This window comes from Melospiza melodia, chromosome 10, assembly GCF_035770615.1.
Source record: "Melospiza melodia melodia isolate bMelMel2 chromosome 10, bMelMel2.pri, whole genome shotgun sequence".
NCBI classification, from domain to species: domain Eukaryota; kingdom Metazoa; phylum Chordata; class Aves; order Passeriformes; family Passerellidae; genus Melospiza; species Melospiza melodia.
The window spans coordinates 29,357,077-29,384,222 of NC_086203.1; the positions used below are offsets into that span (position 1 = coordinate 29,357,077).

The following is a 27,146-nucleotide window of genomic DNA, read 5'->3' on the forward strand; positions in this document are numbered from 1 at the left end:
CTTAAGTGAGCAATGAAAGCACAAAGTTGTCAGGCAGGATATGAGGTACTGAAATAAAGGGGTTTTCTTAGCGAAAACCCCGCTGTGCAAAGCAAGTGTCCCTGGAATTCCTCCTTCCTTAGGCAGCTGTGAGGGATGAAGAGGAATGGATTTCAGTTATTATTTGCCGTTTGAATATTGAAGTGGAGCAGCAAGAGCAGGGGTTTGCTCCTGAATGAAGGAAATCCCCACTTTTCTGGGTGTTTTCTCACAGTTTGTGCAGCTGCCCCAGCCCTGCAAGGCTGGTGCTTGGCTCTGCCCATGGATCCCTGCCTGGAAACGCCAGGGGGTGATGGCATTGTGAACTGGAACAAATCCCGTTGTTCAAAGCGGGTTTGGCTGCTCCCAAACCCCTCCCAGTGATGCTGATCAGACCCAAACTCTCCCTCTGCCCTGCAGACTCAGCCCTCAGGCTCTGGAGGAACCCCAGTGGCTGCACTAATGCCACTGATCACCTTTCTCTTTGCAGGGGTTTCAGTTCCCTGGGTTTCTTGTGATGTAAAATTAAAAGGAGCTTTTCAACATCTGCTCATAAAAAGCCCACTGGGTCTGTTCTGGCTTCTGAAGGAGTGTGACTGAAGGCTTATTTTTCCACTCTGTTATATCTCTCCCTCTCTAAAACCTCTTCCCCCCAATTTCTCATTTTTGTCTCATCCTTACTCCGCTTTACTCATCTTTAAAATTCATTTTGTGTAAGCCTTCCTGCCAGCCCCCACTCTGGATTTTTGATTTTTGCCTGATCCCTCAATAACTTCCTGGGTTATGAGAGTTTTCTCTGCTCATCTGTTGGCTTTTAATTGTGGATTCAGAGAGAGCAATAATGAGGTGCTGCCTCTGAACTACCCATGGTGAGTTCATCAGCTGCTTCCCTGATGTCCTGGAGGGTGTTTGCATTCGGCATTTTCCACGTTGTAAAACTCAGCCCTGGTTAATAGGAAAATTGTGTCTTGAGTTGTAGAGCTGCTAATGGAAATGGCATCGCTTGCCACGAGATATTCTAATTTATGACTCTCTTTAAAGAACATACTTGCCAATTAGTGTCTTTATTAGAATACTTACTTTTATCATTTGAAAATATGGCTCTTAATTGGGACCAGCTTTGCCTAAGGGAGAAACAATTGTTAATAAATAAATGAATAAACCAACCCTCTCCATCAGTACCCGTGGAGGGAACCAGCTCATCCCATAGAGGCACACTTATAGATCACATTACTGATTATTCCTAAATTCCTTCCATTACTGAGAAAGACAATTCCATCTAACTTTATATTGTCTTCCTGGGAAAAATATAGGCAGGATATTGGAATCTGCTTGTTTATTAAAGCAAGTAGCTCATTAGGCATAATTAAGACCAAAGAAACAAGAGCATTAAATTTTTATACCACACCATCAGCCCAATAGCTCCAGGAAAGGCAAAAGCACCAGAGCTGCTCCATGAGTAAATTGATCAGGTCAGTGTAATTAAGGTGCCAATTTTGTTAGAATCTGAACAGAAGATGAGGACTGTTAAGTTGGTTTTCACTTCAAAAATGTGGTGAAGAAACTGTTTGAGAAATAGAATTTAACAGGACTGAAAACCCCACTCCTGAGTGTAGAGACAGATCTGAACCAGAATGTGGCTAAAGTGGGGACATCAGCGTCCTGTGCTTGTCACATCTCTCTCACTGGGACTGATTCTGCAATGGATGGGAACAAGCCAGAGCAGGGCAGTTACAGATAAATAAAGATAATAAAATAAGGAGTTGTCCTGATCTGTGCTCAACTGACCTCGAGGCCTGGAGCAGCTCTGGGCAATAAAAGATCTAAAGCTGAGGGACAGCATCCAGAGGTGGGTGTTTAACCACAAACACTGTTTGCCTGACCCCAAAGCTTGGCTATTTTGAAATAAAGAAATAAATAAAAGCAGGCAAATTCCATTAGCAGTCAGTGACCAAACCAGCAGTGCTGGTTTCCAGGGCATTGTGCCCCCTAGAAGATCTCCCAGTCCCACCTGCTCTCAAATCTCCCCTGCCCAACCATCCTCTCTCCCTGATTGCTCCACAGAAAAGAAACAGATGGGGCTGAGGAAAATCCAGAGCAATAAATGGGGTAGAAAGTGCCTCCAGCCTTTTTGAGCAGCATCAGGGCAGCATTTCTCTTTTCAAGGATTTTCCTTTTTCCCCCATTTGAAAAATAAACCTGCTGGAACACGAGCTGTGAGCAGGTTTCTTTCCCAGCTCCGGGAAAACACAAATATGCTTCAGCTGCTTTTGGGCAGGGGCTCAGCTCCCTTCCATGGGCTTTGCTGCTGTTTTTAATCTGCTAATTGCCTGATCAATATCGTTATTTGAAACTCATATGAAAATGTGGGGAACTTTCTCCACACTGGGGATGCATGGCTCCCTTTGCTGTGCTGCAGGACTCCAGCAGCAGTAATTTCAGTAATTAGGCTGCTTTTGAAATAAAGGCCAGTTCCATGGATACAGGAATAAGATAAATTATGCCCAGGATAAGCTTACATTTTGCTGCCTGCACTTGCCCTTTCTGTGCTCAGGGAAGGAAAGCCTGAATAAACATCTTTTCTCCTCCTCCTCCTCCCACCCCATGCCACATCTGTGTCCTCTCTAAAGCTCTTCCCTTTCCTTAGCACTCCATCCACTCCATCAGAGGTGACCTTACTTTTGTCCTTTGGAAATTACTCTTTTCTTGTCAATCCTTTTTTTTTTTTTCATTTGTGGATTAGTTTACAGAGTGAAATTAGGCAAAAAAGCAGAGGGAAAAAAAATCACCATTTTCCAATGAATGTAATCCCCCAAAAAGCAAGATATGAATAAAAGCAAGCAATATCAAGAATGCCCTTGAATTTATTTTTTTAGCCTTTTCAGTTATTTTAGATCATCTTATTAGAGCTTATTCTAATAATTTCTTGTCAATGTCAAGAAAGAGAATACAGAAAAATGAAGGATTTATTTATGATATAATTACGTGGCTATCTCAAAAAAGCACCATCACTGCCAGAGATATGCAGCTCATCAGCAGCAATTTGAGCAGAGAAATTGAATATTTTGATTTTTTTTTTTTTTTTGTGGACTTGGGTGCCAGCAGAGCCCACATCATTGACTTTAGGCTTGCCAGTGCCATGGCTGAACTTGGGCAATAAAATCTGGGTCACCCCAAGCATGGAAAGTTGTCTCAGGGTGAGGATGTCAAGGAGGGGTGGGAAGGGAGGTGAAGGTTTTGCCCCTCAGGGAGGAAATCCCAGAGATGCTGGGGAGGTTGAGGCACAAAATCCTGGTGTTGGTGCTGGGAGAGCCCCTGAGGGCAAAGGGACAGGGCTGGGAGCAGCCAGGGAATTGTCTGGGACAAGGAAGGTGGCACTGGAGGGTCCTGGGGGTCCTGAAGGTCCTTCCCAACCCAGCCCATGCTCTGAATGTGTGGTTTTCACTGAGAGAGGTTTTTACAGAACCCTGGGGGTGGAAGTTGTGCTCACGTGGAGAGGTTTGGCTCCATCTGCTCCCAAGCTGAGCCTCAGGGTGCAAAAAATCCCAAATTCCCCCTGATCGTCCCCAAATTGGCATCACAGTCACCTGCGCTGGGAAAGTGGAGCTCACAAACCAGGGGGATGCTCACCTGGAGGTTCAGCTGAATATTCAGCAGCAATCAGAGCTGCTGACAAAATTACAAAATTCCAGATGCAGATCTGCCCAGAGAGAAAAAAAAGATTTAAAAAATCCCAAATTTCCTGGGAATTGGGTGAATCGGGTGGAGCCCAGCCCTGTCTCTGTCCCTGCTGCTGCTTTGCGTTTACTGTCACACATTCCACCCCTTGTGCTGACCCAAACATTGCAGAGATAAGGCAGCTGAACTTTTCAGTTCAGTTTGTTCCAATGTTCATGTGCTTTTTTCTCATAATTTAATTCAAACCACATATATACATATAATTTAATATATAGAAACCACATTCACACATATAATTTAATACAAACCACATTCATAAATATAATTCAGCACAAACCACAAAAAAGTCCTTGATAGAGACACTTGTGGATTTTGTTTTAAAATTCTGCTTCCTACACTTGCTCATAAAGCTTGTAGCTTTATATTTTCCATAAAATATCAAATTTCAGTGAGAGAAAACTGGTTATGAGGGTGTCTGACCACTGTGTGTGACCAGAGATTCAGTACAGATGAATGCATAAGGGTCTCAGTCTTATGAGCCACAGTTCTCAAAATCCCATTAATTTCAAAATATGCCAAATATTTCCTTTTATTGGAGATAGCTGAATTTTTTTGTTGTTGCTTTCTATTTTAACCCCATGACTTTATGGAATGAGTTTGTTGGAAATAGACCCCAGGAAAATGAGTGAAAGCTAAAAGTGACGAATGATGTTGATCCCTTTCAACTTTAAAGCATTTGAATCAGAAGCTGCCACACAGCTCTGCTCAAGGTCCAGCTGTATTTTTGATAGGAAATGTGTTTTGATTTGGGAATTATTTGTAGGCTTCATTAAAATGTAAATTGCTCCATGAAGAAATCTGAAAGAGATTGAGTCCAAAGATATGTAAATATCCAAATGTAATTGGGGTTCAAGCCCTACATCTCTATTTCTGCCTGAACAGCTCAAACAGAAGAAGGTTTTCCATCCTTCTCCTTGAAATCTGAAAGCAGATTTTTCACAGAATCCTTGAATGGTTGGGGTTGGAAAGGACTTTAAAGATCATTCAGTCCCAGCCCGTCTGGGTTTGCCTCCAAAAGCAGTCCTGAGGCACGGAAATCAATAAATAACCCTAAATTAGCAGGCTTGGAGGACTGGAAGAGGAGGGATAGGAGGAAGAGGTTCAGTGAAATTGAAATGTAAATCAAGAGGTGCTTTGGACGGACCCATCCTCAGGGCTGCTGAGTTAAAGGGACTTTTGTGAGGTTCCTTCTTTTCTCTGTGTCCATCCCTGTCACCCTGGGCTGGCCCAGATCCCCCCTTTGCCACCCCTGAGCTCAGATCCCACCCCAGAGCAGGGAACGGAGCTGCGGGAGCCCCTCCTGCCTCCCTGCCCCATCTGCCAGCTCAATCTTTGCAAATTATTCCAAACGCTTGCATTCAATTCCCCATCTGCAAAGCGGGCAGAAACACTCCTTGCAGGGATGGATGGAAAGAAAGGAGTTTATTCATGGCTGGGGTGTATTTGGACACGTTCGTGGCAGCAGGAATGGCCTGGTGGAAGATGTATTCCCTTCTGAATTGATTTTGTGAATTCTGGATGTGAAATCCCAGCCCCTGCCTGCAGGAGCTCCCAGGGCCAGCCCAGCGTGGACGGACACAGGAAAACTCACTGTCACCCTTGAAAATCTGCTCCAGATTTCTGTAACAAAGTGACACACCCTTGGTTTAGTAGTTTCTGAATTATTTTCAGCTGTTTCAGTCCTGTGTATCAGTAATTTCCCGTAATTAACGTGTGATGAATCCAGTGTTGGAAGGTGAAATCCACACAACCCAAACATGAGCTGCTTCATCCTGCACAGAGCTGTCACTTCTATAATATAAAAATATGTATGTAATTATAAAACATAAATTAATATTTCTACTATATAAAAATATTCAATACACGATATAAAAGTATCTGTGTAATTATAAAACACAAATTAATCTGATGACAGGTCTTGCTTACAGCCAGGATACTGTTGAACAGACTTTCAATAATTACTTTTCTCCCCAGAAATATTTTATGGGCTTAATCAGGGCAGGCAGTGAAAAGATCCCCTTCGATCCATTGTGGAAATAGGAAAGAACAAGAGAAGGGGCTGTTGTTTGAGCCTTCCAGATGAGCAGCACCCCCTCCTGAGGGGCAGGAAATCAACACTGCAGGGGGAGCCCAAAAGCAGAGCTGTGCTGGGGGAACAGCCTGCCCTCTAAGAGCAGGGAGCTGCTGCTGAAATAAAAATAAAATTAAAATAAAATAAAATAAAATAAAATAAAATAAAATAAAATAAAATAAAATAAAATAAAATAAAGTAAAATAATAAATAAATTATAAAAACTATAATAAATAAAATAAAATATTAAAAATAAAAGAAAGTAAAATAAATAATAAAGTAAAATAAAAATAAAAATAAAAAATAAAATAAAATAATAAAATAAAATAATAATAAAAATAAAATAAAATAAAAGAAAGTAAAATAAATAATAAAGTAAAATAAAAATAAAAATAAATAAATAAAATTAAATAAATAAAATAAAAATTAAAATAAAATAAAATAAAATAAAATAAAATAAAATAAAATAAAATAAAATAAAAATAAAATAAAAGCAGTGCTGTAACACCCCTTGCAGTGCCTGGAGAGAGGGCAGTGAGTTGTCCAGGCCGCTGTCAGTGCCAGGGCTGCTGCTCTGCTGGAGCCATTGCAGGGTCTGTGGATGCTCCAACCCCCCATGGCAGCCAAGGTCACCAAGCCCTGTGGTTTGTGCTGAGGAAGTGCTGGCCAAGCAAACAGAAGGGGTCTGGAGCAGATGCACCAGATGCACCCCATTTATCTTGGATAAATGCACCTTCCCTCCCTGAGCGCTGCACTTCTGGGGCACCTTGGGGCAGGAGGAATTCCCAGCTGGGCAGGTGCAAGGCAGGGATGCTTAGGGGGAGGAAGAGAAACTCAGAGAGAAAACTGTGTTTGGAGAACTGAAATAAGGCTGGACACACACAGCTGGGAGGGGTGGGGCTGCTTTCCCTAAAAAACCCAGAATGTGGAGGTTCTCGAGACAGGGAATTATCTGGGTCTGGATTTGCCAGCAAGGGAATCAGGCTGGAATTAGAAGGCACCCAAGCTTTGTAGGAATGACGTTCTGGGGCAGCCAGGGATGAGATCCAGCTGGTTTCCAGGTGGGGTTTGGGTGCCCTGAGGAAAACCATGGTGTGAGGTTGTTCCTGGGGGTGCCAGAGATGAGGAAGAGCAGGGGCAGCTCCCAGGGCTGGGGCAGCTCCCAAGGCTCCTTCCTGCCCCAGAGCTCAAAGGGAACCACAGAAAATCAGAGCCACGTGGGGAAGTTAACCAGAAGCCAAGGCAGTGGCTTTCCCGACAAGTGTGAAATAGAATTTGAGGATTTGGAGACAGAAGGGAACAGGATTTTGATGGTGGGGAGGAAAAGCAAAGGCTGATGTGGAAAATTCAGGGAAATTCAATTGTCCACTTTCCTTCCTGGTAGCTGGAGCTGTTGCACAGGCTGCAGGGAGTCCCTGTAGGGTGAAAAAAGGGCAAAATACCCTCTCAAAGTGCCCTCAGAGAGGCTTGGACCATCCAGGCCATTCTAAACTTGTCTGTCCATTTGTCAGAAAGCTCTCCCTAATTCCATTACTAGGTATTCATAGGGCCATTAAAAATAGATATGGGGAAGGAGATTCTTCAGGTGAGGTCTGTCTGTCTCCAAATCAACCGATCATTCTTCATCATTTAATTTTAAATTTTAAATTGAAAGCATTTTAAATCACTTTAAAACACCTGCACCACACCCAGCCTGCCCAGGACAGTGCAGGCAACAATTTCAGCCCTTGGGGCTGCCTGAGGAAAACACCCCAAGGAAAAAAGGATAATGAGGTCTGAAACAAAGTGCTGGCAGCTCCCTGGTAATGGCAGCTAATTTTAGGGGCATTGTTTGGATGATGATCCCAGGCTGTAACTCTGCCGTGTTTAACTGATGTGTCAGCCCTCCAGAGCTGCATTATTTTATTAATCACCACCAATAAACCAAACTTCTGTGGGATTTAATTACTGGAGCCATTTGTTTTCTTTACTCGTGTTTGGGGGGCAAGGTTTTTGAGGAGGATGAGAGTTGTTTGTTACTCATAGCATATGTTTTTCTTTAAAATCTGAATTGGGCAAATTTCATTAGAGTATTGTTGCAGTATTCACGTCAATCAAGTTTCCACTCAGGCTGAATTAAATTGTCATTGTGTGGGTCTTTGGGTTTTATAAAGAAATTGGGTAGAATTCACTAATTTGATGGAATTTTAAGGAGACAGTGGGGAGAGGAGCGGGAAATTCTGCATAAAATGCAAGGGAGAATCAAAACAAAAGCTTGGCTATGTGTCTTTGATTTGTTGACAATTCCCACAGCTCAAGGTAACCTTTCTCTGCAACACTCCAGGGTTTCCCTTTATTACTGTCTTTTTTAATACAAGACCAGTTTTATGTTTCAAGTGCCTTTTCTGGTGAGCAAAAACACAAAGAGGAAAAGAAAGGAAGGAATATAATGAGCTGGGGGAGGACAAGCAGCAAAAAGCAGATCCCCCCCATCAGGATGGAGACCCAAGGAAGGTGACAGTGGCCCTGGAGCCCTGCCTGGGCTATTCCGGCTGGCATTCCAAGGTGGGAGATGGACAGGGAGGGATCTGCTCTTTCCCAGTTGTATTCTCAAGCTTTCTGCAGATACTTGGGCTGCCATTTTGGTGTTTTAGTCTCTGGATTCCCATTGCTTGGCCTGAACACCAAATGTGTATTTTACACCCAAAAATGTCCATGCTAATCCATTCTAGATGCATCAAACAAATCAGCTGGAAGGCCTGGAGGGTTTAATTTTGTGCTATTTTTGATGTTTGATATTATTATTGATATTTGAATTTTGAGATATGGCTGCCCATATCTCAAAATGAACACTGTTCAGCTTTAGCTAGGCAGTGTCCAAGGAGGGGTTGGCCAGGCTGGAAGCACCCTGGGACAATGGAAGCTGTCCCTGCCGTGGCACTGGATGGCTTTAAGGTCCTTCCCAACCCAACACATTCCATAATTCCATAAAGAACAACCAGGCCCACCAAGAGGAGGTGAAAGCCTTGGAACGATGCCATGAGCCCTCTGTGTCCCAGCTCTCTGGACTCCTTGCTCTCCATGGAGTGCTTGATTGCCCTGATTTTTAGCCGGTTCATTTTTGCAGCCAGAGCCTCACACGTATTTTTAGGAGGCGTTTTGCAGGCAGACCAAGGAGCCTGTGCATGCTCTCAGTACAATAAACTGCTCCCAGGTACTCTGGGCACAATCGGCTTCTGACAAAGACAGATTGGTTTCTTGGATTTTAGGAGGCAGGGGGATTTTTGTTCCAGTGCAGAGCAAAAGCAGGTCCTGAAAGGTTTGCCAGGCAGAAGTGTTGCCAGCTGAGCACCTAAAGAGGTTTTGTTTCAACTGCAGGGACTTTGTGAGGCTTGGCCATACAAACCCAGCTACAGGTGATGGGCAGGTGAGCATGGCAACAATGCCCGCTGGCCTTTCAGTTCTGGTTTTGTGCTATCTCTGGGTTGTTGCCTTTCAATAAGGTAAAAAAACCCAACACCAATAGATGTTACCAATAAAAACAGCAGCAGCTGAAAGGAGAAATATCCTCATCCAAATTTTGAGCTCTGACTTCCTCACAATTCCTGTGCCAATCCAGGGAAATAATTTTGGGAGTGTTGTTCCCAGAGTGTTGTGGTTGTTTGGATTATCTGTGGTACAGATAATCCAAAACTCCCCTGCAGCAATGGCAGGGTTTGCTGTGCTCACTGACCCTCACAATTTCTTGTTTCTGGCTGATGCTGTGACAGTGGGAAGTGGGTCCAGTGAGCTGAAGTGGAAAAGCTGGGAAGGTACCAATTCAGGACCCTAAAAGGTGTCCTAGAAAATGTAAAATCTACAGAAAATAATTCCCAAGGGAATGCAGCCTTCCTGTTTCCCTCATATCTCTTCCCTTTACTGCTGTACGTTCTGCTCAAAGCAGAAAGCAGAGCAAACATATGTTGAGAGATGCTGCCTATTTATAAAGTAAACACTGACAACAAGCAGAAAACAAAAGATAAATGAAGAACATGTTTTGCACGCTAATCAAGTTGTCTTAGTTGAGAAAGTGGTGAATAATACAACAGCACAGAATTTTTAAAGGTCCAGCTGAGGTGTGGGAAGGGGATTCTGTCCCTGTGTCCCCACAGGTGAGACCCCACCTGCAGAGCTGCCCAGAGAGCCCAGAGGAGGCTCCAGGATGGTGCCAGGGATGGAGCAGCTCTGCTGGGAGGAAAGGCTGGCACAGCTGGCATTGGTCACCCGCACAGGAGAAGCTTTGGCTGAGCTCAGGGTGGCCTTGCAGGGCCTGAAAGATGGAGAGAGAGAATTTACAAGGGATGGAGTGACAGGACACAGGGAATGGCTTCAAGCTGACAGAGAGTGGGTTTAAATGGGATATTGGGAAGGAATTTTGGCTGTGAAGGTGCCCAGAGCAGCTGTGGCTGCCCCTGGATCCCTGGCAGTGCCCAAGGCCAGGTTGGACACTGGGGCTGGAGCAGCCTGGGACAGTGGGAGGGGTCCCTGCCATGGCAGGGGTGGCCCTGGGTGGGCTTTGAGGTCCCTTCCATCCCAAACATTCTGAGTCCATGATTCAATTGCTCCCCACATTTCAAATATCTCTGTATAATTGTTCTCCAGACACATCTTGGGAGGGGACCTGGCAGAGTTTTCAGCGTTGGTACCTGAGCTGCCAAACAACACATCACTGGAGAACAGAAAAGGCATTAGCACCTTTCCAGAAAATCTCGTTTAGACTTGAAATAAGTCTTTAATAAAACAAAGTGAGCAGTGTCCATGCACATTGCTGGGGACACTTTCAGCCAGCCTAGAGATTCAGAGCAGCTTGAGCAAAACTCTCATTGGTGGAGGTCACCCCAGGCTGAGCTGACGTGTCAGCGAGGTTAGAGATGAAAAGTTCCCTTCATCTGCTTTCTTCACTCCAATTACAAATATCAGCAGAGCTGGAGCTCACCTTTGGCTGCACACCTCCTGCTGCCTCACCAGCGTGGCAGGAGGGTTCACAGGCAGTGTCACCACCGTGCATGTGTGTCATCAGAAATGAAAGCCCTGAAATGCAGCCCTGGCTGAGGTGCTTATTTCAGCAAGAGATCCTTCTTCAAATACGGCTCTCAATAAAAATATTACAGATAGTAGTTTAAATTCCACTGCTATTTGGAGTGTGTGCCGGGCAAAATGACAGGAGAGATCCAAGCTGTTCTGATCTGATTGTGAATATCAGGCTGTAAAAGTCGGGAGATATGAGAGAGTGACATGGTTTTCTTATTTTATTTTGCCTTCACTGAGACAGCTTCACTTTCACTTGTGGGAGGTTATTGTTGAGGCACAACAGCACATTCCAAGTGGGGGGAAACCAGACTTTCCTGAGGATTATTGCTGCTTATGAACTCCTGGGGAATCCATGTGGGGAGGAAGAGGGGAGATGACCCAGAGCAGCTTTGCTGACCTCTCTCTGTGAGCAGTGGGCAGAGTTGGAGCTCTGTGCACCCAGCTGTGAGCCCAGCCCAGGCACCTCTGCGTCTGCTGGTGCTGCTGGCAGGATGGAGCAGTGGCTGTGGGGACACAGTCCCCTCTCACACTCCTGTCCCCTCTCCTTCCCTGTCTCTTCTTGCTCCTTGTCCCTTCTCACATCCTTGTCCCCTCTCTTATTCCCCATCCCCTCTCATTCCCTGTCCCCCTTAATTCCCCGTCCCCTCTGCTGGATCAGGCTGGTCCCTCCAGGCTGTGAGCAGTGTCCCTGCTGTCCCTGCTGTCCCTTCCAGGTGTGTCACAGCTCCCTCTGTGCCCATTTAACCCCTGCAGCCCTGTCCTGCCTGCAGGGCATGGGCTGTGCTCTGACATCCCACCTGGCCCAGCCTGGGACAGCCCTCCCTGCCCACCTGGGCAGGAGAACATCCCAGGGCAGGAAAGGATGAACTCCCATGACATCTTTTATGAAAAATCCTTTCCTTAGGGTTTTTCCTCCTGAGAAGCTGAGAGGCCTCAGGAACAAAATGCAAACAATGGTTATCTGCTGCTGTGGAATGCAACAGGTGCATCTGTGATTGGTCTCATGTGGTTGTTTTTAATTAATGGCCAATCACAGTCAGCTGGCTCAGACAGAGCCGAGCCACAAACCTTTGTTAGCATTCTTTGCTATTCTATTCTTAGCTGGCATTTTGATGAAACATTTCTTCTATTCTTTTAGTATAGTTTTAATGTAATATATATCATAAAATAATTAATCAGCCTTCTGAAACATGGAGTCAGATCCTCATCTCTTCCCCAATCCAAGAACCCCTGTGAACACGGTCACACTCCCAAGGCAGGAGAATCTCCAGCCCAGGAAAGGATCCTCTCCCAGGAAAGGATAATTTCCCAGCCCAGGAAAGGATCCTCTCCCAGGAAAGGATAATTTCCCAGCCCAGGAAAGGATGCTCTCCCAGGGCTGGGAAATCTCTGCAGCTCGGGATGAGGGGGTGGAAGTGAAGATGTACAATATGTTGTCAGGGAGTGGTGTTATTTTTTTCTCCCAGCCCCTCCTGTCCTGCTCTGCTTTATAAATCCACAGTGCTTAAAAATACCAGGGTGAGTGCCAGTGTCTGCACACTCAGAGCTGGCCTGGGTTAAGTGGAGCAGAGCTGAGCTGGGGCTGCACCGTCTCACTTCAATTCCATTTAAACATAGCTGGTTTGGGTTATTTTATTTCATTTAATACCATTTTAATCTACTGTTTACCACCCATAAGTGCTCAGTTGTTCATAAGTGTTGTATTCCACAGGATCATAAATGAGAAAATAGTTGAGCTTGGGTTGGAAGAGACATTAAACCTTAAGGTCTCTTAAAGCTCATCCAAGCCATGGCAGGGACCCCTCCCACTGTCCCAGCTGCTCCAGCCCCAATGTCCAGCCTGGCCTTGGGCACTGCCAGGGATGCAGGGGCAGCCCCAGCTGCTCTGGGCACCTGTGCCAGGGCTGCCCACCCTCACAGGGAGGAATTCCTTCCCAAAATCCCACCTAAAGCTGCCCTCTAGCCATTTAAAGCCAGCTTGGAGACATTTCACTGATCCAGCTCCCCAGCCTAAAGCTCAAAGCAGGGCAAAAACAGGACGTGTTCCTTCCTTGGCTTTTTGACTGGGAATGAATGATTTCCATGGGATGCAGTGTGTGGTTTTTACTCATTTATGGTCTCTGCCTCTCTCCACGTGAAACAAAGCCTCTGTGATGTGCTTACAGCACAGGTACATTATTAAAGCCCATGTAAGTGGTAGTTGGGGAAGAGTGTAAACAGGTTTTGACACTGATTTCCAACAGATTAACATGCAGGAATAAAAAGGGAAGGGACAGAGGGAGGAAGGAGAGCCAGGCTGATGTGACAGCCGTGACTGAGCCATAATTGCCTGGAAAATCAGAAGGGAGTTGAGTTTCAAGACAAATGTCATGAATATCACCAAAGCATTAAACAAATATCCAGCTGTGGCCTTGTCTGTAGCCTGACCCTGCTCAGGTGGTGGCTCTCAGGTGGATGCTCTATGGGAACATCCAGAACTTGGGAGACTCGTGGGAAGCTCAGGAGGATGGGATTGTTCAACATGAGAAAAATTATCCCTGTGCCAAATAGCACTGGACTCTTATTCATGTATAATTCTTAATTTTACATGATTGTTTTAATAATTATTTTACATGATAATTTTAATCCCCTGGATCCCTGGCAGTGCCCATGGCCAGGGTGGACAGGGCTTGGAGCAGCCTGGACAGTGGGAGGTGTCCCTGCCATGGCAGGGGTGACACTGGGTTGGTTTTGCCCTTCCAACTCAAACCAGTCTGTGATTCTATGGCAGCAAATGAAATATCACTGAATTTATCCACATGGATACCACAGAGTAGCAAATAATTAATAAAGAGACCCCTGGCTGCAGTTGGGGCTGCAGGCAGCACTGTGCCTGTGTGTGAAAATAAAAATGGAGCCTGCTCAGGTTACCCAAACAAAGGATGGAGCACCAGCTCAGGGCTGGGTCTGTGGCACAAGCCAAGCCCTGCTGGAGCCTCCAGCAAGACAGAGAGACAACCTGAGAATGCCTGGTAAAGAACAACCCCAGTTAGGCACAGCTAATTGCTGAGCATTCCTCAGATCTAAAAATAAAGCAGGGAGGAAGATGCCAGAGAGACAAACCACAGTGAGCTGCACAGAAGGCGCAGCAAAGGAGCCTGCAGCAGGCATCAAACATTCCTACAAGGCTGGATCAGCTGGGTGGCTCTGCGGGAGAGGAAAGCCTGGCATCCTTTGTTCTTGCAGCCTTCCTTCCCTCTTCTTTCTCTCTATTTATCATCTGTAATTGTAAACCAAGACAAGGAGCAGGTATGCCAAAAGGAGTAAATTCTTCACCCTTTTTGCCTTCTGGCCACAGCACAGGGATCAGCTCTGTGTCACACTGAGGCACATGTCAGGACGGGGATGTTTCAGCAGGGAAAGCTCCTCTCTGATAAGGATGCCTTGGATCAGCTCTTTTGTGCCATCTTTTGTCTCCCTGCAGGGGCTCTGCTGAAGGTGCAGAGAACAGGAAACCCTGCTTTGTTCAGGCAGGATTTCACTGGTGTAAAAGCCAGCCAGGACCTTTCTCCTGGGAGTTTTTGAGCTCTGAGTCCCACGAGCACTGAAAAAAGTTCCTGATCAGCCCCTTGGCAATGTCCTTTGTGTCCCCTGGGCTGAGCTGAGCCGGGGTGGCACAGCCTGAGCCCTGGCACACCCTGGCCCCTCTGGAATCCCTCCCAGGACACTCGGGATGTCCCCTGTGCCCTTCCCAAGGGGTCGTGAGCAGGCAGAGCAGAACCCTTGTGATGGTGTTAAAAGGGGTTTTCAGACTGGGGAAGAGACAAGGATCTGACTCCATGTTTCAGAAGGCTTGATTTATTATTTTATGATATATATTACATAAAAACTATACTAAAAGAATAGAAGAAAAGGTTTCATTAGAAGGCTAGCTAAGAATAGAAAAAGAAAGAATGATAACAAAAGCTTCTGTCTTGGACAGAGAGCCCAAGCCTGCTGGCTGTGATTGGCCATTAATTACAAACAACCACATGAGACCAATCCCAGATGCACCTGTTGCATCCCACAGCAGCAGATAACCATTGTTTACATTTTGTTCCTGAGGACTCTCAGCTTCTCAGGAGGAAAAAATCCTAAGGAAAGGATTTTCCATAAAAGTTGTCTGTGACACACCCTGAGAACAATTTTGGCTGATAATGGCTCTGAGGGAGGAGCCCTGGGGGTGGCACTCAGGGACTGCTTCTCCTTGGGGAGGAACAAGTGCAAATCAACCCCGGCCCCCATTCCACAATTAAACAGCCAGTCTTGGAGGAGATGTTTCCCCAGAGAGCCCAGGATCATCACATCCCTGCACAGCTCCTCTCTGAGAGGATCAGTGGTGCCAGCCCTGACAGGGAAGGGATGGGAGAGGAGTTTCCTTCAGTGCCTCAACACTGAGGTTTGATGATCCTGCACTTCCCTCTCTTGGGGCGTCTGAGCTTCCACAATGCTGTTTGATCACCAGGTCCAGGCTTCTTCCCACACCCCAGCAGGAATTGGTGTGTTGGGATGACAGATTTCCTGATTGCTTCAGAAGAACTGGGGTTATGCACAGCAACCATCAATGGAACCATTCCCATTTGGAGTTTCCACCCCTGTGTCCAATCCAGCAGGATGCTGCCATACCTCTGATATCAGAGTCATGGAATTATAGAATGGTTTGGGCCAGAAAGGGCCTCATAGTTTGTTGCCCTGTTTTTTTAAGATTTTCTGAGCCTTCTGAAGTTTACATTCTTGTAAGGAACTTTCTCACACACTTTCTGTAAATAACTCTTTTTTTGGCATTCCTTTATAGAGGAGGAGTTGATGGACTGTTGGTTTGTCCAGTGCCATTGGAGAGGTGGCACTGTCACCCTCCAATCCACTGTCACTTCTGGAAATCTATAAATGCTGGAGTCAGAAAATAAATTTCCCTTTTTCCCTTCACCTTAAGAGCAGCAGTGTGCGCTTGTGTTCTTTCATATCCTATAGCGACAAAAGTTCATCTTCCAATCCTTTATCATCCTCATTCCCACCACCCCAGGCTGCTCCAAGCCCCTTCCCCTGGCCTTGGGCACCTGCAGGGATCCAGGGCAGCCCCAGCAGCTGCGGGCACTCTGTGCCAGCTGCTCTGTGCCCTGCAGATCAGACAAAACCCTCTTCTCCTCTGCCAGGAGCATCCTCAGAGCCCAACCCCGCCGGGTTCAAGGAGCAGGGCAGGAATTTACAGGGGCAGCTCCTGCAGCTCCTCATCCTCTCAGGAGCTTCCCCTGGCCCTGGCTCCCTGCCCCGAGCTACCACTGCAATTTCTCTGCCTGCTGTGAGCAGCTGCTCTAAATCTGTCCAGATGCAGCACAAAAGGGCTCTACCTATGGTGCAACCCCTCAGTTTGTCCTGGGCAGTGCTGTCCATCCTCCCTCACCCCTGGCAATCATTCCCAGGGCTGGAGCTCCCACCTGGGGCTTTGGAGCCTCTCCCTTGGTGCTGCTGCCTCCTCCTCAGTGGGTTGGATGCTCCATAAATCACATTTCTATGGCTGCAGTGGGGCTCGCTCTCCTGGTTCAGCACCGAGCTGCTTTTCTGTTTTCCACACTCATATTGGTGTGCTTGAATTATTCACTCCTATTTCTCAGAAGCAGGCATTAAGAATGTAATCTTCTGTTCATAAATCCATTGGAAGACTCTTAATAATGTAAGCCTTAGTGGAACCTCCCAGCCCTGTAAAGGGAGGAGAGAGATTTTCCTCAGGGCTTCCAATGGTTCCCTCTCCTCCCCTGTGGCAGAGAAAAATCCCTTCCCTAGAGAGAAAACAACTCTGAGCTTTTGAATTATTTCAAATATTCTCTTTTTCTTCCTTGCAACAAATGATCAGCCCCTCTGTAAAGGCAGGAAGGTCCATGAAACTTGCAGAAGGCACAAAACCAAATTCAGGAGCATTTATGCTCATCAGTTAACACTGATGCATGGTCTGCTCCCCATGCCAAGAGGTTTTCCTTCACCAGAGACATTCAGGAACTCTCTGGACAACACAGGGGTTAATTTTGGGGAGATATGTGATTACAGAACTACTTATTTTTGCAACAAAAATAATATTTATAAGATACTAGAATTCCAGCAAATTAAAATAAATATTACATAAATTAAAATAAATTAATTATAGAAATGAAAATAAATGGCAACATTTCAGGTGGCATTTCTCCACCATCAGGCAGCAGAAGACATGAATGTCTGCTCTAATTTGGGCTGATACAGCAGCTCCACAACTCCTCCTTTACATGCAGCCCCACAAGTGATGGTGATTTCCCACAAGTGGAGGAATTGCAGCGTCCTTTGCAAGTTTGGGAGGTGTGCAGATGTAGATCAGGAAAATAACTTTAGGACCCATGGAATGTCTCATGGACTCAGTGGTCCAGCACTTTGAACCCTCTACAAGCTGTTTACACTGATCTGAATTTTTATGGCCTCATCACATATCTAAAACCTCTCCTGTGTTGATATAAATATCATAAATACATTTGGGCCTGAGCTGTTTGGGTTTGTTTTCTCCCCCAGGACAGATCCAATTCAGGATATTATTCTCAGATAATGACTCAAACGGAAATATTCGTGTTCCTCCACTGTAACATGACTTCCATAATAACTTGATCCCTTTCAGAAATTATGTATGCACAATCTGTGCCTTGGTGACTGCTGTGTAAAGCTAAAACTCCAAAAGTGACAGTTAATAACTTATCTGTCCAATGTACCCAACTGTCCTCAGGAAAAAAATAATTGTTTCAATTAAAAAAAAAAGGAAAAAAAACAGAGTCAGCTTTGTTTTATTCTTCTAACAGCCATGAAAGTATTTGTCTTTATCTTTATTATTGGCAGGCTACTATTCTTCAAATCCAAACGTACCCTATCATTACTGGAATAAACTTTATCTGTTATTCATAAGCTGCAGAGAGATGTTTTCCCTCACACTCTTTTTTTTTTGCCGCTCTGCTGTTTTTAATGGATTTCTATAGAAATCTTTCAAACAGAAATTTGTATGACTTTCCCCTTCCTCGGCACAAATATATTTTCTGCGCTGAAATTAATCCAGTTCTATTTTTGGCCTCCCTTATCTGTACATTAACAATGGGCCCGTGTCTTGCTCAGAATTGTCTCCGTGGCTCCCATTCTGGTGGAGACCTTAAAAGCCTTTCCCGTTCTCATTACTGGGAAGAGCAGCCCCTGTTTGGGAGGGGTTTCAGTGGCTTTCCTGCAGCCCCACGGGTGGTGTGAGCAGGGATCACATTGAGCCCGCAGGAACGGGAGCTCTGCTGTGGCAGGGGCAGCTCTGTGAGTGTTTGTGGCAGATGAAGGCACCAAAGAGCCGCTGCAGCTCCTGAGTTTGGGAGCATCAGTGGAACAGACGTTGCACAAAGTTTCCTCTGGGCAGTGGTTCCCAAAAGTTCTCCCGTTCCTCGGTGCCGTCGCGGGGCTGCCGGCAGCTGGATTCAGCGCTGACACCAAAGGGCCAAATCTCACACTTTGGGGTTTCCACCGTGTCCCAGAGGAAGGAGACATTTCTCACTCCTTCCCCTGGAATAAGTCCTGACAACCATGATTTCAGGCAAGATGTTGGATGAGACAGGCCAGGGTTTGATTTGATAACTCTTGTCTCGTGACATTAACTCCTGAGTGCCTCAAGTTGATTTTCTCTGGATCCTCAGGATTTTATCTGGCTTGGAGAGCCTGTCTCCCTCCACAGGCTCCCCTGGCAGGGAGAGCTGTCACTTTTCCCCAGATCACATCTCATGGAGGATCATGCAGAGGTTCCTTGGAATCTGTGGAGCTGATTGAAACTAGAGAGGCTTCATTATAAAATCACACAACCCCGGGATGGTTTGGGTGGGAAGAGACCCTAAAGGTTGTCCCATTCCACCCCTGCCATGGCAGGGACACCTTCCAGTGTCCCAGGTGCTCCAACCTGGCCTTGGGCACTGCCAGGGATCCAGGGGCAGCCACAGCTGCTCTGGGCACCTGTGCCAGGCCCTCAGAACCCTCACAGGGATATTCCATCCCAATATCCCATCCAAACCTACTTCCACTCTTGAAGCTTAAAGTGCAGATTCCTTCCCCAAAAACCCAAAGTTTTCAGTGGAATGTTCACAGCAGAGAACCCCTGGGAGTGCTTGGGAATCCTGGGTACCTTTGGAAGAGGATTCAGCCCCACAGCTGATTTGAGTTGGTTGAAGCTCCTCCATCCAAAACCCATCGTGGTCTTTAGGAAGATCCTGCCTGAACACAACCAAAATTATTGTTATAAAGTCCTACCTAAGGGATTTGAGGGAATGCTGGAGTTATCAGCACCAAGTGCCACCTTTTGAAGGACTCCAAAAGGGAACAGAGAGGGCATTTTATTCCATGTTTATCAGGTGATGGATGATTAATAGGTCTGAGCACACAATGAATGTGTATCTCCCTTCACATGCTAATCACATGGCATTTATAAATGTCACCACCTTATCGTGGAGACACACTCAGGATTCTGGGGGCTTTCAAACTATTTATTCTTACCATTTTTAATGTGGCCATTATTAAGGTTGTGTCATTGGAAACGTCCCTTTGGCCGTGCTTGAGGAATATGGGGAGATTTTATTTGGATTTCGGAGGTAATTGAATTATTACATTTTAAAGCTACTCTCAAAAAAAATTCACTGCAGATAATGAAGCTTATCTTGTGTTTCTTTAACTACTAAAATGTAGCAGTGCCTGTCACCTTGGAATTTTAATAACCAAAAAAATAATTTACAATTATTAGACTGAGAAGCTTCAGGGTTCTCCCATTCTGCTTTTTCCTTGCTTTGCAACCTAAGGCCTTAATTTAGAGTTATAAATTACTGTTTTACCATTGGAGAATTGCATAATTTTCATTTAAAAAATTCCAAATTCCACAATTTGGTCATAAAAAATGTGCATTATTATCAACTCTTATTAGGAAGTTTGAGCCTTAAGGGAATTCTATAAAAGTTCAGGGAGAGTTTGGGTACAGAAAGTCCAATGAAAAACATGGAAAGATTCTGGACTCAGTCTCTACTTAAGCTGAGGTTTTTAAACCATGAAAGACTCTCCCAGCTCTGATGTTTAGGTCCTTTGCTGTGCTCTTGTTTCAGACAGAGCTGCTGTTGTCTTCCAGAGCCTTTATAGACCAGAAGAATTTGGAATTAAACCACAGAAATTCAGATTCCTTTAGGAATCTGTGCCTTGAAAGCTGCTTTTTGTGCTTGGACAGTGAAGTTGTTGAAGCTACCCCTGAAGGCACAAAGTTTGTAGGTTCAGATCCTTGGTTCTCAGCTATTTGTCAGTGCTAAATATCCACATTTTCAAAATGTCCCGTTGAAACTGGCAATAGCTGGAATTTTTGGCTAAAGATTGAGGAGCAACCATGGAATGTGGGTCTCTGAAAGAGTCACTGAGTTATGCTGGCACAACACAGAGGGTTTGCTTCTGTTTCTTCCCTGCTCCCAAGCAGGACATCAGCCTCCAGGGCCATTTATCCACCACCTTTCCACTCCAACCTTGTGGAAAGGATTTATTCCCCTACAAATCCCCACCTGTGGTGTCACAGAGCTGTGGACTCAGGAATATTTACAGATCCCACCCACAAATAATTCTCACCAGTTGCTGATTACACTTTTCTTACTGCATCACATTAAAAATTATCAATTTGATGCATTGTCCCATAATGAAACTCATACAATGCAAGGCTGGTGATGATAAAAAAGGGCAGATTTCTCCAAAATTCCTTGTGAGCTGCATTGTTCCCTGAGATACAAGCAGGACTTGGACAAAACCTCAGAGGACTTTACAAATAGCCATCACCATGTAAAAGGAGCCTTGGTATTTTAATTAAAGGTCAGACAAAACCCCAGGGTAAAGCTTGGGGATGTTTTGCAGCAGTCATTTAAAGCAGAATCGCTTACCAAACTCTCACTGTATCAGTAAAACCGTGCCTAAACCTTTCCTGAGATTTACACAAACTGCAGCCTAAACACAGGAGCCTCTGCCAAGTTCAGGCTCTGAGTTCAGTGCCCATAAATCACAGCCTGTGCCTGCTCCACCTCTGCTCCTGGTTGTAGCAGCTCTGCAGGGCTGAGCAGGGCTGTGTTTACTCCTCTGTGCAGGCACACACGGGGATCAGCCTTTTGGGGCTCCCTAAAAACAGAGGCCAGACAGAATTAAGGGAATAAAAAGCTGTACTATTTATTGAAGGGCTTCAGGTACGTTTAGGGAGGAAAAAGCCCCCCCAAAAATGGATGATGGGTCAGGATTTGCACACTTTTATAATTTTGGTCCGTTTGCATTTTGGGGGTTCATCTGCCAATTCCAGCTGCAGGCAATGAAGTCATTGACCCCAAGTTTGCTCCCCCAACTCCCTTTTGTTCCCATCTCTGGCCCTGAGGCAGTGAGGTGTCCTTGATTGCCAGGCCTGGAGAGGAATTGTGGTGTCTGCCCCAAATGGGAAAGCAGCAGCTCCCACTGAGTGTGGGGTTTGGAGTTACCCACTGAAGAACTGCAGGGTTACAAATACATGGAAAATAGAAAAACTGAAATCCTGAGGCATCATGGGGACCCTCCTTGATGGTGTCCCAGGGTAGGACTTGGGTCCAGCTCTGCCTCCTGCGTGGCTCTGCGTGCACACAGACACACACACACGTGGGCAGTTCAGAGGGTTTTTTTTTTGCGGTTTATTTGTGGTTTGTTTGTGCTCATTAACAGCAGCGTGCTCCGTGTCCCGGTGCTGCTCTGGCGGGGATCTCCCGCTGTCACTCACAGTGCAGGAGTTTCTCAAGGTCGAGCTGTAAGGCTTGATTCAAAGTGTCAGCTCTGCTGCTTCAACCCAGCTCCAAACCCCGCCAGGCACTTTTCCTTGCCACGTTTATGAAGTATTTGAGACTATTTGTGCAAGAGAATATGTCTGAATTTTCAACGGGAGGCGTTGATTGCTGACTCTTCCACCTTTGGCCTTATTTGTGGATTTGTTGGGGATAAAAAAAATCAAAAAGGCAGTGACCTGGTTTGCTTGTTCATTCAAGGGTGAGGTAAAGGTGTGCAGGGAAGGTGGCACGACCAAAAGGCTTTCCAGGGAAGCCATCTGTCTGCTCCCCCCAGCTCCCTGCCTTCACCTTTCAGCTCTCATTTGCTGTGGTTGCCACCCAGGCGAGGGTGGGAGATGTTTCTCCGAGGATGCTGCACGCTCAGCTGGGTTATGATGATGATGATGATGATGATGCATTCAATGCATGCTCCCTCTGAAAAATTCAGCAGCGTTTGCAGCGCTGATTTCCCTCCAGAGTCATTACACCCCTCACAGATTGGCAGAGCCCTGCCACGGTGCCAGGATTTATGAGGTGACCTTGGGGACACAGGCGCTCCCAAATTGAAAACACTTGGTGTTTTCAACTTGATTTGGGACTGCTGAGCAGGCTCCCCTCCTGTATAAATCAGGGCGAGATTACACAAATAATACACAACATTTATATAACATTTCAAAGCACAGGGGGATTCTTGCATGCATGGCTGGAGTGCAGCACTCCTGCCTCCTCTAGACTCTGATTCACTCTTGGGCCCAGCCCTAAACTCCCAGCAGGACCCAGCAAAAGCAGCACCAGCTCCTGCTGCTCTCTCCATGAGCAGAGAGCTCTCTGTAGGGCCATCCTCCTTCATCCACCTGATGATCTTGGAGGTCATTTCCACCATGATTCCATGAGAAAGGAGCTGAGCATCCCCAGGACACCAGAAGTACTTAAGGACAGCTCAGGACTGGGCCAACCACAGCCTGGAGATGCTCCAGGGTGCTGTCACCGCTCCATGAAGAGCTCACAACACTCTGGACCTGCAGAGCTGACCCCTGTGTGGGGCTCAGCCACACTCCTGAGCAGCCCAAAGAGGCTCTGGTGGGTGGGGATGAAGCACCTGAGTGCAGGCACATCGAGGAGGAACCTGCGAGCAGCAGCAAACACCAGCCCAGCCTGCACTACTATTAATTGTCATTCCAGTTCTATCGATGTGCAGTTTATTAAACCATAAAGCAAGGCAGCAAGCACAGAGAGCAACTCCAGAGATAATTAAACATAATAAGGGTTTCACTTAATCCCTCAAAACCCAGGGGAGGCACAGTTAAGGCTGAATACCCGCTTTGCACTGCAAAGCTTTTTTTTTTTGCACAAACATTGAGGAGCACTTCCCAGGACAAGATTTTGGGACAGGGGTAGAGGTAGGTCCCACATTCACTTCTGAATGCTTTTTTTTTTCCTTTTCTTTGTGCCTTTACATTATGCTGCTTTTTAATCCAGAACTCCTGACTTTCAAAGCAGTTTGTGGCTCATCACTTGCATTGCAGCAGCAAGCAGAGACCCTGATGAGGGATCCTGGGGGAGGTTTGGGAGCATCCCTGGGCACAGGGACGGCCAGCAGATCTTGGGAGCAGCCGGGCTGGCACCAGGTGCGCTGGGCTCGCGGGCTCTTCACCTCCCTGCACAACACCCGCAGCTCTTGGGCGAGGAGGAGGAATGGGAAGGGGATGGAAGGAGACGGTGGATGCAAAGGGCTGAGCGAGAGGCTGGCGGGTGAGGAGAGGATCGCTTTAGAGAGCGAGATAATTACGGCAAATCTGGGATTAAAACCAGAGGGCAACGCCGTGGGGGAAATAAAAAATATAATAAATTAAAAAAAAAAAAAAAAAAAAAAAGAAGAAGAAAAAAGCCGCGAGCGGCAATTCGGGCTTCTGTGCTCTCCCCTAGTGGGACCGGGGATGGCTGGGGATGGGGAAAAGCGGGGAGCGGGACGGGAGCGGGCTCGGGGCTGCTCGGGGATGGGGAAAAGCGGGGATCACGACGGGAACGGGCTCGGAGCCGCGGACAGAGCCGCACCTGGGCTGCAGCACAGCCGGCCGGGGCAGGGCAGGGGATGCGGGGCCGGCTCGGGGCGGGCTCCGGGCGGGCAGCGGCGGGGCTGGAAGGGTTAAGGCGGCCCCGCCCGCCCCCCGCGCACGGCGGTTCGGGGGTGGGTGGGCTCAGCGCGGAGCCCGCCCGGCCCCGCCGCTGCCGCTCAATGCTGCGGCCGCGGGAGCGCCCGCACCGCGGAGCCGCGCCGGGCATGAGCCCCCCGCCCCGGGCAGGTAAGCGCGGCTCGGCACGGCACGGCTCGCTACGGCGAGGAGAGGAGGGAGGGAGGGAGGCGGATTTAAAACGGGATTTAAGGAAAAAAAAAATAAATAGGAGGTAAATAAGGGATTTTCAAGCGAGGCTGCGGCGCGGGGGAAGAGAGCGCGGGCGCGCTGCGGAGCGGAGGCGCGGCCGGAGGGGAGCGGAGCCCGCAGGGACCCCCGGTGCCACCGGAGCGCGGAGCTGCCGCGGAGCGGAACTGCGTGCGGAGCATCCCTGAGTGAGAGTGGGGATGATCCCCGGGTAAGAGCGGGAGCACCCCCGGGTGAGAGAGGGGATGATCCCTGAGTGAGAGCAGCAGCATCCCCGGACAGGAGAAGGAGCATCCCCGAGTGAGAGTGGGGATGATCCCTGAATAAGAGCAGGAGCATCCCTGAGTGAGAACGGGAGCATCCCTGAATGATAGCAGGAGCATCCCCGAGTGAGAGCGGGGATAATCCCTCAATAAGAGCAGAAGCATCCCTCAGTGAGAGCAGCAGCATCCCGGGATGCGGGCGCGGGGATGCTCCCCTCAGGCTGCTCCAGGCGCACGCAGAACTTTTTGCCGGCTCCAGCCGCGTTCCCGGCTGGAGTTGAGGCTCCTTTTGCTTTCCCCAGGCTGCTGCTGCTCCCGTGTCGTGAGCAACATACCGCAGCGTGTTGTTTTATTTATCCCAGACAGGAGCGGCTTGCTCTCGAAACTACAAATTGAAAGATGCTGCTTGCATAACAAGTGGCAATAGTTTGTATCGTACATACTAATTACCCGTCACCTTAATTTAGACCAAGCCAAAGGAGGTTTTTTTTCCCCCGAGGAGGGCTCGTTCCATGGAGCAGTCTGATGTCTTGGAGCCACGTACTCCTCTCCCTGGCTGGATTAATGTGGGCAGGGGATTAAGAGCCGGCACGCTGATGAGGCACCCGGAGGTGCGGGGAAGCAGGGCGCGTTTGGCTGGAGGCACAAATCAGGTTTTGTGGCTGATCCTCCGGTTTCCATGGCTCGGTTCAGGACCCGCATCCCAGCGGATAAATCACCGGGGTGGGAGCAGGGACTGGCGGCGCTCCGCTCGTGATGGTCGCGATAGTCCGGAGCTCCTTTCCCGCACCCCGTGCCCGCAGTGGGTGGGTGTCCGGCTGTGCCCGTGCTGCCAGGGTGCCCGGGGGATGCCGTGTCCCATCCCCGTGCTCTGGGAGCCCCTTCCCCGCTCCTCTCCCGCAGCAGCTCCAGCCCAGGTGTGCAGGTGATGCTGCAGCCGGGCTCCACAGCCAGCACCGAGCGTGCTGGGGGCCTGCACTTCTCCCAGCAGCTTTTCCTGCTGCTTTCCTGGCCGGGAAACTGAATTTCTCTTCTTTTCTGGACCTGAGGGAGCTGCATTTTTACCCCGCAGTTTGTAAGTCCCTGCAAACTGCTTAAATGGCTCTTGAATAATCCTTCAAAGTCACCTCCCCTCTTTAATCTAATACCAAAAGGACTGACTTTACATGGCTAATCCCTCTTTTCCGTGCTGTACAGCCTCATTTAGAGGTGTGCACACTGCTAATTTCCCCTTGGCAGCCTGCTGGAGACAATGGCTTCCACTGGCGAGCGGCAACCTCTCCCTCCCGTGCTGAACTCCGGGCACAGCTGAACCCTCTGACAAGAATTTGGGGGATTTCAGGAAACGTCCCTTTGCACCCCAAACTCTGGCTGTGTTTCTAAACACCTTTGGGAGGCTCTGAGGGTCTCCTGCCTCAAAACCCCCCAGCTGTTGGGTGGTGGGAGTGCAGGGAAGCAGGGTGTGCCTGCAGGTAGCTGGAGTTCAATGATCCTGGCAAAACTCTGCCACTGGAAGGATTTTCCCCATCCTTCTGCAGAGGAGCTGAGCTCTCTCCCAGCGCGTCTGGCCCTCCTGGAATTTTAAGCTGGTCCTGCTCTCCACAGTGACAAAACGTGTGTTGGGAATGTGAATGACGGCAGAGGAGCAGCTCACCTGTGCAGGCAGCATCCCTGAGCACGGGCTGAGGTGATGCAGCCTGCAAAGCCCGGCTCTCCATGGGTTAACTGGGGTGTGTGGGGCTGCCAGCCCTCACCTGGGCTCACCTGGGATGCTGAGGGTGAGGTGTCCTCTACCCTGGCCACACAAGGACACCTCTGCCCATGGGGTGGGTGTCCCTGAAACTCAGCCATCCTCCTCCAGGGAGTCGTGCCGTGATTTTCCAGTTAATCCCTGCAGTGATTGATTCCTGGTGCTGATTGCCAGCCCGTGGCTGAGGAGCTTTTATTCCAGAGGGAAGGACAGCAGCAGTGACAGGGAGCCCACCTTGGTGCCCAAACTCGGACATGCATGAAAGTCTTTCTTGTTGCTATCCAGGTCTGTCTTTACTGGAATTAACATTTCCTTGGTTTCAAATTCACTTGTGTGTTACCCCATTGGGGACAGATGGAAATCAGGGGTGAGCTCACACAAAATTTCTCACAGACATGCAAAACTTCTGAGTGATTTTGTAAATATTCAGGTGCCACGTGATTTATGTACCTTGGCTTTGTATGGCAGTTCTGTGGAGTTAACTTGATTTAAAAAAAGAATATTTGAAACTCAGGGGTAAAGAGGAGGCAGAGTGAGGGAATGATAATACCCACAAGACAGATAGATCTCTGCCTTTTTATTTGCTCTTGTGGTCTTGTTTAATTGTGCTTGGTGAGCATTCTGGAGGGGCTGGATCCCATCAGAGCAGGGTGGACGGAGCCCTGGCGCCGAGGGATGCAGACGGAGCAGAAGCTGCTGCTGCTGCTTAAAAATCCTCCGCTGCCTTTGAAAGTTCATAAATCATCACAGCTCTATTTTTAGCCCTGTTAGAATAGAGCAAGTCTGGGGTTTCTTCCCACACCTGCCCTGTGTGGCCTGGGATGACCTGGAGCAGTGTGTGCATTTCTGTCTCTCTGCTTTGATGTGGGGCTGCCCAGTGCTCAGCCCCGCTGTCACAAAGGGGATCCAGCTCCCTTTGAAGAGCCTTTGGTGCAACAGTTGGGAATTTTCCCTCCCACTGGGAGCCTGTGCTGCTGGCTGGGTGAGTGATGCGCAGCCCCTGGCAGGGAGGTGATCACAAACACAGCCAAGTGT

The 27,146-nt window shown here is 47.7% G+C and overlaps 1 protein-coding gene across 2 annotated transcripts in view; it reads left to right on the forward strand.

Annotated features, from left to right (window-relative positions):
• The first annotated feature begins 23,935 nt into the window (after positions 1-23,935).
• Positions 23,936-27,146, forward strand: part of LOC134422679 (contactin-4) — a 259,070-nt gene continuing 255,859 nt past the window's right edge. For both annotated transcript variants that reach the window (XM_063165043.1, XM_063165044.1), the window contains exon 1: positions 23,936-24,020. The gene's annotated coding sequence lies outside the window, so the exon portion shown is untranslated. The remainder of the gene's footprint in view (positions 24,021-27,146) is intronic.